Source organism: Corvus cornix, chromosome 3 (assembly GCF_000738735.6).
Source record: "Corvus cornix cornix isolate S_Up_H32 chromosome 3, ASM73873v5, whole genome shotgun sequence".
Taxonomy (NCBI): Eukaryota; Metazoa; Chordata; class Aves; order Passeriformes; family Corvidae; genus Corvus; species Corvus cornix.
This window is the reverse complement of record NC_047056.1, coordinates 38,251,635-38,260,786: the sequence shown is the minus strand read 5'-3', so window position 1 is coordinate 38,260,786 and position 9,152 is coordinate 38,251,635. Positions and strand designations below refer to the sequence as shown.

The 9,152-nt window shown below is 40.2% G+C and overlaps 1 long non-coding RNA gene across 1 annotated transcript; it reads right to left on the bottom strand.

The window, feature by feature from the left end:
• Positions 1-1,961: 1,961 nt before the first annotated feature.
• Positions 1,962-8,571, bottom strand: LOC109950935. Its single transcript, XR_002273270.2, has 3 exons — positions 7,286-8,571; positions 5,624-5,665; positions 1,962-2,020 (listed from the first exon to the last, which is right to left on the bottom strand). It is a non-coding gene; the product is annotated as an uncharacterized LOC109950935 (long non-coding RNA).
• Positions 8,572-9,152: the final 581 nt, after the last annotated feature.

Here is a 9,152-nt window from a genome sequence, read left to right as displayed (position 1 = left end):
TCATTTGCCTTCTTTCAAGTCACACATTCACTGGATCCAGATGGGATCTGAATTTTCAGTGTATGCATTGAGGTCAGAGGGCTGCAATATTAGAGTTCAGATTTTACCACACTTTTTAAGACCTGAGGAAAAATGAGATTTCCAAATGCATCTGTATTATAAAAACTCCATTATATCTCATAGTCTGTTCTTTTTAGTTCTAAAAACATTGCCATTCAAGTCAGAGGCAGCTGAGCCTAATGAGATGAATCAGTGGAAAAGGATCCTTCAACCTCAAGACACGAGAGGTGTGCCACACCAGTCAGTCAGCTAAGGGGAAGGCTGATCACTCATCTAGGTCTTTATGGGAGATCTCTCTCTTTTTGTTTCCTGAATTCTTGTAACTCTACCCCCCAAGACAGCTCCCTACAAACTTTTTTAGAAATAGTGTGGCAAAATGCTTCCGATTCAGCTGCTGGTAAGGAGAAAGAAAGCCAGAATCTCATGCTTTGTATATTTTTTCCTCTGCACAAAAGGAAAAGCTCCCTCATTTTTTTTTTTTCTACTGTACTTATCCCTTCTTAAAGCACCCAGACAGCTTAAAGACATAGATGTAGAGTCTGAGTATCCAGAATCTATGTGAAAAACAATATTATCAGAGGATCAATCTGAAAACCTGTATTTCAGTGAGCTTTGTGCCATTTCCTGAATAACAACTTCAGATCTCATGTACTATCTTATAATTATGAAAAATATAACTTGGTATAGAATGCACTGTGTCAGCTTTGATTATGCCAGCAGAGAAAGACATGGGATACAGAGAAAGAATAAAGGAAGAATGATGGCTGTCTACTGGCTTATCAATTTACATCTCTCTACAGTAAATCTAAGTCCTTTGTGCTGTCAGTCATGCACTCCTACGGCAGTGATTGCTGGAATATGAAAATCACAGCTTTGAGATCCATTTGTACATTCACGTATTTGCACAGCCTTCATGGGTTTATTGCTTCAGTGGCTGAAGCATCCCACATCAGCATGGGTCCTGTGATCTGAGGCTTGATGTTTACCCCCACTATGCAGCTTATGTGCAACAATCTATACCAACATTCTCTGAATCACCACCTTTTCAGTTCAAATTGTGAAGGAAAATGGAAAAAACCCTCAGGAAACTGTAAAGGTAACAAACGATCATGTGTTAGATGACCTATTTCAGGCCTATAAATTTCAATAATATGTTGTGATTGTGGCTAAAAATAACACACCTCCTCATCAAATATTTACTGTAACATAAATAACCACCTAGCCAACATCATGGTTTTGAACACATTAACAGCAATTGCATATTTTCAGCTGAAATGACACACTGGAAATTAATGAAGTCAAGAAGGCATGAACAAAAACCACCTCACTGCTGCCATTACCCCTATAGCAACTGTCAGCAGCAAAGAGCAGCTTCCTGGAAATTTCAGAGGCATGGAGTTCAAAAAACAAAAAATCATGATTGTTGCAGGCACAACACTTGGTTATGCACACACACACACTCCACAACTAAATTTTCTATGAGCTGAGCAGTAATTTAGGGCCTCACCTTCCCCATTTCTCTCCCATCTGGACCAACATTCAGGATAAGGTCAGCAATGTTTCTTGCTGTTGTAAAATACACATGGTGGTAGAAAAGTGTTTTTTCAAACCTTTTATGTGGCCTGTGAGGGCAAACACTCCACCATGTAAATTTCCCACAGGGCCACAGGTAACTAGCAAAGAGGAAGAAAAGAAGCAGAAACTATCCTTGCTCTAAGAACTGCTGTCAGCTATTTCCTTACCATGGAGTTAGAATTAAATTTTTTAGCAGAATACTAGCCCTCATCCAAATACTTGAATATTATTTGTCTCTAATGGGATAAGAATTGTGATGCAAGGAAAACAAAAGCCACTGGAAAATATGGCAGGATAATGAATTATTGCTGATTTCCTGAACTTACGTAAGTTGATCAGAATCCCTTAGAAAACTCTCCAAGCAATGCTTCTATCTTAAAATTCTCTGCATTAAAAAAAGAGAAGACTGTCATATTCATGCACTCAGCTTTTGAGCTGCATTCTGTAAGGCAAGAACAATTCTTCCAGATCAGCAAATCTGTACAATATGGCAGTGTTTGGTTCCCACACTGAATAAAACATGGTCTGTCCTACCCGGTCATTTATTAGACTTGGCATTATTTTCCCACTATAAACATTCCTAATAGCACTAGACTATTTTCATCATGAAGTAACAAGAAGAGCATGAAATCACTCCTCGTCTTTAAAGTAAACACATACATTATGTTTTGGGGTTTTTCCCTTGTGTTGAGGCTGAAGCATCTTAATGTTTGGCACTCCTTGGGGCTGCTACTGCAGAAGGTTGTTTCCTCCTTGACATCCCATAAAATCCCAAAATTCCTGTGTCTGGGATGAAAGGGTATTACAGGCAAGTAAATGACAAGAGAGAGAGAAGGCTGATGATGTTTTCACAATTTACCCTTAATTTTAGCTGGAAAAGATATTTGAGTCCTGAAGTTTGATTTGAACCAGTAAGAGGACCTGCATTTGTTATTGGAAATAAATAACCCTAAACAGTAATTGCTCTTTTTGCAGCTCCTTAGACATCTGCATTACTTCCACTCAAAACCAATCTCCCTTGAAGCAAGACAATGACAACCTGCACCATCATGAAGAGCAATATTGGGTTTAACCTAAGGTCCACGGGAGTCAGTAGCCTATTAATGACAATGGCCAACTGAGGATGCTCAGGAAGCAATAAAAAAGAAAAGAAAGGCCACAGTGAGGTACAGTTATGGCCTTGCTTTTCTCTTTCATGGTTGTATATCGTTTGAATGAGACTGAATTTTTATTTTAAGCTGCTGCCTGTTCAAAGTGCCCCATTGAGTCAAAGACAGAACCCAGAATATAGTGCAGTGAATATCTGGTCTTGAGTTTTGACTACCAGGTCTTGACAATCTTACCAAAACCCTGAAGATGTATCTATGCCCATAACACAAACAAGTCCATTAGAATGCTCCTCTGTCTTTCTCCTAGTCCATGTTCTTTCACCTCTGAGACATGTTTTTGCATAAGAAGTACTTGAATGACAGCCCTAGCAGCAGCCTATCACACCACAATAATAAAGGATTAATTACCTCCGTTGTCAGCACTCTATTATTATTTGTAGCACCAAGTGCCTGCTCTATTTTTGTGAGCTACAAATGCCTGGGAACACCGAAAAGAAGACACTGTGCATTAATTCAACAAGTCTGCCAGCCTGCACCTGCGTTTAATTAGTTACTCTCAAATCAGACCTGCAGAGCCAGGAGCTGCAAGCGAGAGCACCGCTGACTGCTGGCCTGGCTGGGCTGCCAGAGTAATTAATTGCATTCTTACTGTGGCTCTCCCCTCTGTGAAAACAGAAGTTAATCATCTACTGGGAAAGTCTGAGCTGATGCTTCTCCACCGTTTGAGCCAGTGTGTAGAACATTCCAATAACAGCATCCCCCCCTTAATGTTTACTGCTTGCCTCCCAAAATGATGTGCTGACCACGTCTGTGCTGCTGGAGACCTACATGGAGGCAGGGGTTAAGAAGGTATAAAGAAAAAAAAAAAGGAAGTGAAAATCTGAACTAGAGAAGTGCTGACCACAAAAAAACCACCGCTCAGCAGCTGTCCCAATCCAAAGGCTTCTTTGGGCAGAGGTTTGGCAAAATGACAGCTAATAACCTGGCTGTGTTGTCATTCCTCTTGCCTTCAACTTTAGTGTTCGTGTAAGCTTCAAGCTATTTGTACACAGTAATGGTTGTGTCCTCAAAGCACACTTTCAGAAAGAGGGAAGCATCATTATTGCTATTAAATGCATGACAAAGAGAGTAGCAAAGGATCTTCTCCAAAGTTTCCACAGAAACCAGCAGAAAAGCAAGGTGCGCTGCGCCTTGGCATGGCTGTTGTTTTCAGCACAAGAACATTGATCTTTGCCAGGAGTTCAGGTGACCACAGGCTGGCAAGAAGCCACCGCACAGAGGCTTAGGCATGGAGATGACACCTTCAAACCAAGCAGTACCTGTGAAGCATGTCTGAACAGAGAGAACGGGATACGGGTCTGAACAGGAGCCTTGCACTTTCTTCATTGCAAACGAGCAGGTTGGTTATTGCTCCCAGCTTTGTCTTCTGCTCCTTCATCCAAGGACAGCCAGCACAATTTCCAAATGGCATAATGGGGCTGGAGCAAGGACAAAAGGGAGAGGGACGGCAGAGCCAGGCAAGGCTGGGAACAAGGAGACAATTCTTTTCTCTGCTTGCTGGAATAACCATTGGGGGTGACGTGGACTTTTTTCCATACGATTAGACTGCAAATGGACTGTTTGTTTGCAAAGGGGGGAGAAGGACTCAACCAAAAACAACCTTTGAAACTTTTGAAACACAATTTAGACATGATGGGCTTTCCTTTTAAATTTTTTTATTTCACTTTTTGAGAGCAGCCTGGTACATCTCTTTTTAAAATTAATGGCATACACTTGATCAAAAATGCTAAAATGCTGGTTCCAGCAAATTACACAGATAATTAAGCCTAATTTCAGTAATGCTCCGAAACACTACTAATAAATCTTTGGGCTCATGCATTCTTTGAATATATACAAGCTACTTCACGAGCACCAAATTCCACCCTCTCAGCTCCTTTTCTGTCAAGCTTTGGCAACCCCAAGCTAAATTCTGCTGTCAGTTATATCCTGTAAGTCTGGAGCAATTGCTTGTCCTCGGTGGCATAACTCAAGATTACAGCTGTGTAAATGAGCACAGAATGTAGCTTGAAATGTTGTAAATCTGACCTTCAGCTTGCTTCCATGAAAGGGGAAAACCCAGGAACTTGTTTTCACATTCACTAAGCTTCTTGAAAAACTACCCTGCATAAATATTATGATTTCAGTCATAGACATAGCAGATTTAAAATGGAGTCAAACCTGCCTGGTATCTGGCTCTACCAGCAGGGGGAAAGATGACAAATATAATATTTATGAGCTACCACAAGCAATGCTTGTTTTTAAACACTGACATGCTCTTTGGTACATAAGACCTTCAGCTTTTTCTAGGTCACTGCTTGACCTCAAGATACTGCAGCATTTCCTCACCAGCAGCGCTTGCATGTTGGTCACCCACCCTCCGTGGACGCTGATCGCCAGCCTCCCAACCCACTTAGCTGGGTCTCTTGTTTTGTGGGGGGGTGGTGACAGAGTTTGTGCCTCACAGACCACACCTGTAGAGTGTGAGACTGCTATGGACCTGGTCACCACATTGCTCCTGCTGAGCTGTTAGCTCCCTGCTCCCCAGAAAAGCTGACCCAAGACATTTGGGGCCATGTCTTTACATGGTGATGGATGGGTTCAGTCCTAGTGCCCTCACAGGATTTTGCACTGGCTCAGTGACACTTTTGCCTGTGCTCTCAAAATACCCACAAGAAGACAGGAACCAGGAAAGTGAAATCTCCCTTTTTGTCCTGACACCTCATGACTAGCAGGCTCAGCAAATAAGAGAAACACTCTCTTTCCCAGACTCCTTTAGCCACCAGTTGTCTGAATGGTATTATAGATGACTTGTCAGGTAGAGGGTATGGTAATATACTTACCAAACAGAGTTAGAAGAATGAATATCACAAAAAAGCAGGCCTCTAAACAAAACACCAAAAAGACAAGGGAAAATAATAATTGAAATGCCTTTTGTTCACGGAAGCACAAGTTAATTAATTAATGATCTTTCTAAACAACTGGTTTTGGAGAAAACATCATTTGCTGAAGTGCAGTACAATCCTTGCAGCGTTGTCATTTGCAGTTATGAAAGCATGTCTCTGTTATTACCAATATACATGTCTGAAGGGTTAGCTAGTTTCAGGCTAGGAAAAAACACCAAAATACTGCATGGTAAGTACTCCTATACATGTTAATTTTGATCATCACATTATCTCTTTGCTCTGATATGTGCACATAACATTCAGAAATCTCTATCAGGTCACTAAGTATAACAAATTGCTGGCCTATACATTTCAAAACTTTTATCTGTCCAAAGAATAAAATGATGGCACTGTACCACAGCACACAACTGGGCAAAGCTGGACAAAGATGCACATATCAGTGGCACCAAAGATATTTTTCTAGGAAAGAAAAGCTTGCAGAGTATATGTCAGCATTTTATTTGCTTCTAGACTGCGTTATCAGTCTTTGGCTTTACCCTAACTTAAAAGTCATTGCCTTATGCAAAATACTTTTGAACAAGCAGCATCTCTTGTCTTCATTTCTAACTTTCTTAAAGCATAATTTGATGCTTTACCATAAATGAGAGGAAAAGCCACAAAATCTCATCAAAAAGAGAAGAAAGACTGGACCTGTAATTTGCCTGCTATTGGGGGGGCTGCTTTTAAAAAATGGACCAAACTCACTTTCTGCTGATTGCTATTTTAACCACGTAAGATATTTTAATATATAATTTCCATTTTTCTTTCTATATTAAGGAGTGAATGCACTTTCCATTTTAATTCCCAAGCTGAAAAAGCAATGGAACAGTGTTTGAAGAAGCCATTTCAGACACAGGCATGTACCTGGAAACAGCAATGGTGACAATTCTTGACTAGCACCATCAACAGAGTACTAGGAAACTCCAGAAGGTCAGCTAAGGACCTGTATCAATGATGAGAAATAAGAGGGAATTTCTCTTTCCTTAAAAATGAGCATAGTTTCCATGATAAAACCTTTCAAGTGCATGATTTCTTTTGGAAACTGTGGAATCTGAAATTTCTTCTGCAAAGAGGGATTGTTTCTGTGGAACTGGAACAAAATTATCCACAGGTATTTAGACTAAAAAAAAAAATAAATAATAAAATAACCTAGATTTAATTTATTCCTTTTTCCTCTCCTGATTTCCACTAGCTTACCATTTCTTCAGGGTTTGTCTTGAGCTAAACATCACTGTAAACTGATGTGTTTGGTGTAGAATAATAAATTTCATCTAAGACCTTTTGAGTTACAGGTCATTTAATATAGTAACTGTGGGCAAGGCAAGCCCCCATTGTGCTCCCACTGATGTCAATGAGTATTTGCTGCCTGTGAGTTCAGAAATGAATACCAACTCTGGCTGTGAAAGATCACTCCTAATCTAAATTTGTCACACACTGCCACTGTCTGCACCTCATTTTCTGGGTGCCCATCTTCAGGCTCCCAGAGATTAATTTGCAGGGTAGACGGGTGCTACTGGAAACAGGGAAGATGATCTCTGTTTCACCTGCAGAGACTCTCACCGTTTGGATGCAGTTGCTGTCCTACACTCACAGGCTTTGTGAAGGTCTCTTCACTGCTTCCATCCTAAATGCAGGCAAGTAAATGCAGGTGCAAAGGGGAAAGCTCATCTGGTTATGGCCTTGTGTCTGCAGCAGAGTGGCAATACTCCAGGAAAGCAGAGAATATAGAAAAAAAGGAAACAAGAAGTGGGAATTTATGCCCAGGACAAAAAAAAAAAAAAAAGCACCAAAACACAAACAAACAAAAAGGCCATTTTATCATTTTGTGTTAGTGCTGGCAGAAAGCTGGGTGCAGACACTGTCATTTGGTTCTGGTTCTGTATTAAAACAAACAAAATACAAAATTAAATAATCCCCAACAAAACACTTTTATCATTTCAGTAAAAACTAACCATGACCTCTTGTGTCTGGCTAACTTATCAAGTGGAAAATATTAACATCATGAAGCTCCACGCAATCTCAACAAAAGCAAGGTCCTTGAGTTCCCTACAGGGGCCTGCCCAGTTAGTTGACCCTCTTTTTTTATTTTTCTCTCTACAACTAAGTTTTTTAGGAAACAAAAAGAATAAGAACACTTCAGTACACCCAGTCAGCTGTGAATAGGCAAAGGATGAAGATGCTCTGCTGAGAATGCCACAGGGAGAAAACAACTGATCCTCTGCAGAGTCCAAGGAACCCAAAACCTACTGAATAGTGAGACTGAAAAATAAAGAGATAAAATAAACCCAAGCCAACCACAAAGGATGTTTATTTAGTCAGGAAACAGCATCTATCCATAGCCCAATGTTTCACTTCACAATTCTGATATGTTTCAATACATTTTTGTCTCAGCTACATAATATACCATTCCTTAAATGCATGCATATATATTAGTTCTAAAAGACTGGACAGTTTCCCTTGCTGCCCAGCTTTATTGTGTCAGATAAATGTCCCATGATTATAAGGTCTTTCTCTGTTGCTGTGAGATAGACCTGGGCAAATAAAAATCTATGCTTGTCTGACTGGGCAGGGAAACACTGACCCTGAGTAACCACCACATGCAAAGGGTGTGGAGAGCTCAGATTTCTCTCCTTTAACCTGTTCTGCTCTTGGAATACGAAAAGCAGGTTAGCATTTTTGCAACAAGACTTAGAAGACCAAGGAGTAGTTGCTGGCTAAACACACGGGGAGCCTCTGGCACACAGATGGCCAGTAAAATGTGGACTCTGCAAACACTTAGGTGAATGTTAAAGTATAAAAGTATTGGGTAAAACCCCAGCCCCAATGACATCCATGACATTTTTAGTGTCAACATCAATGGGGGCAAGATTTTATTTGATGGGTTTAATTTATAATTTAATGTAAAGGGCCAGAGCTCAGATTGTTCTTTAGTCATCAGACATGATTAATACTGAGCTTGAAGTAGCACCAGATAACCAAATTACACATACAAATAAAAACATTATTATGGACTGCAGCAGTGTAAGTGAAAAATATTATTCACCTTCCAAGGGAAAAGAAATAGTTTTTAAATGAACCTTTAATTTAATCTATCCCTTTAGAATATTAGCTTAAGAGAAAAACTTATTCCCCATTGGAAGATATACCCATAATGGAGACTTCTCAGGTATCTCTCATAAAAACATTCAAAATAGGTGTGAACACACACTCTGGGTTTTCCATAAATGCCAACATTTATTTCTGGTAAATATTGTCCCTTGCTTTATCTCTGCCAGTTAGTATCACCTCAGACCAATAAATCTATGCAGGAGTCCATAACTACTTACAGCTCTCATTGGATTAGCAATGATTACAAGTGACTGCTGCATGGATATACTGGATGGAATCCAAACTCTTCCCCCATGGCATGTATGCCTCCCACCCCTTC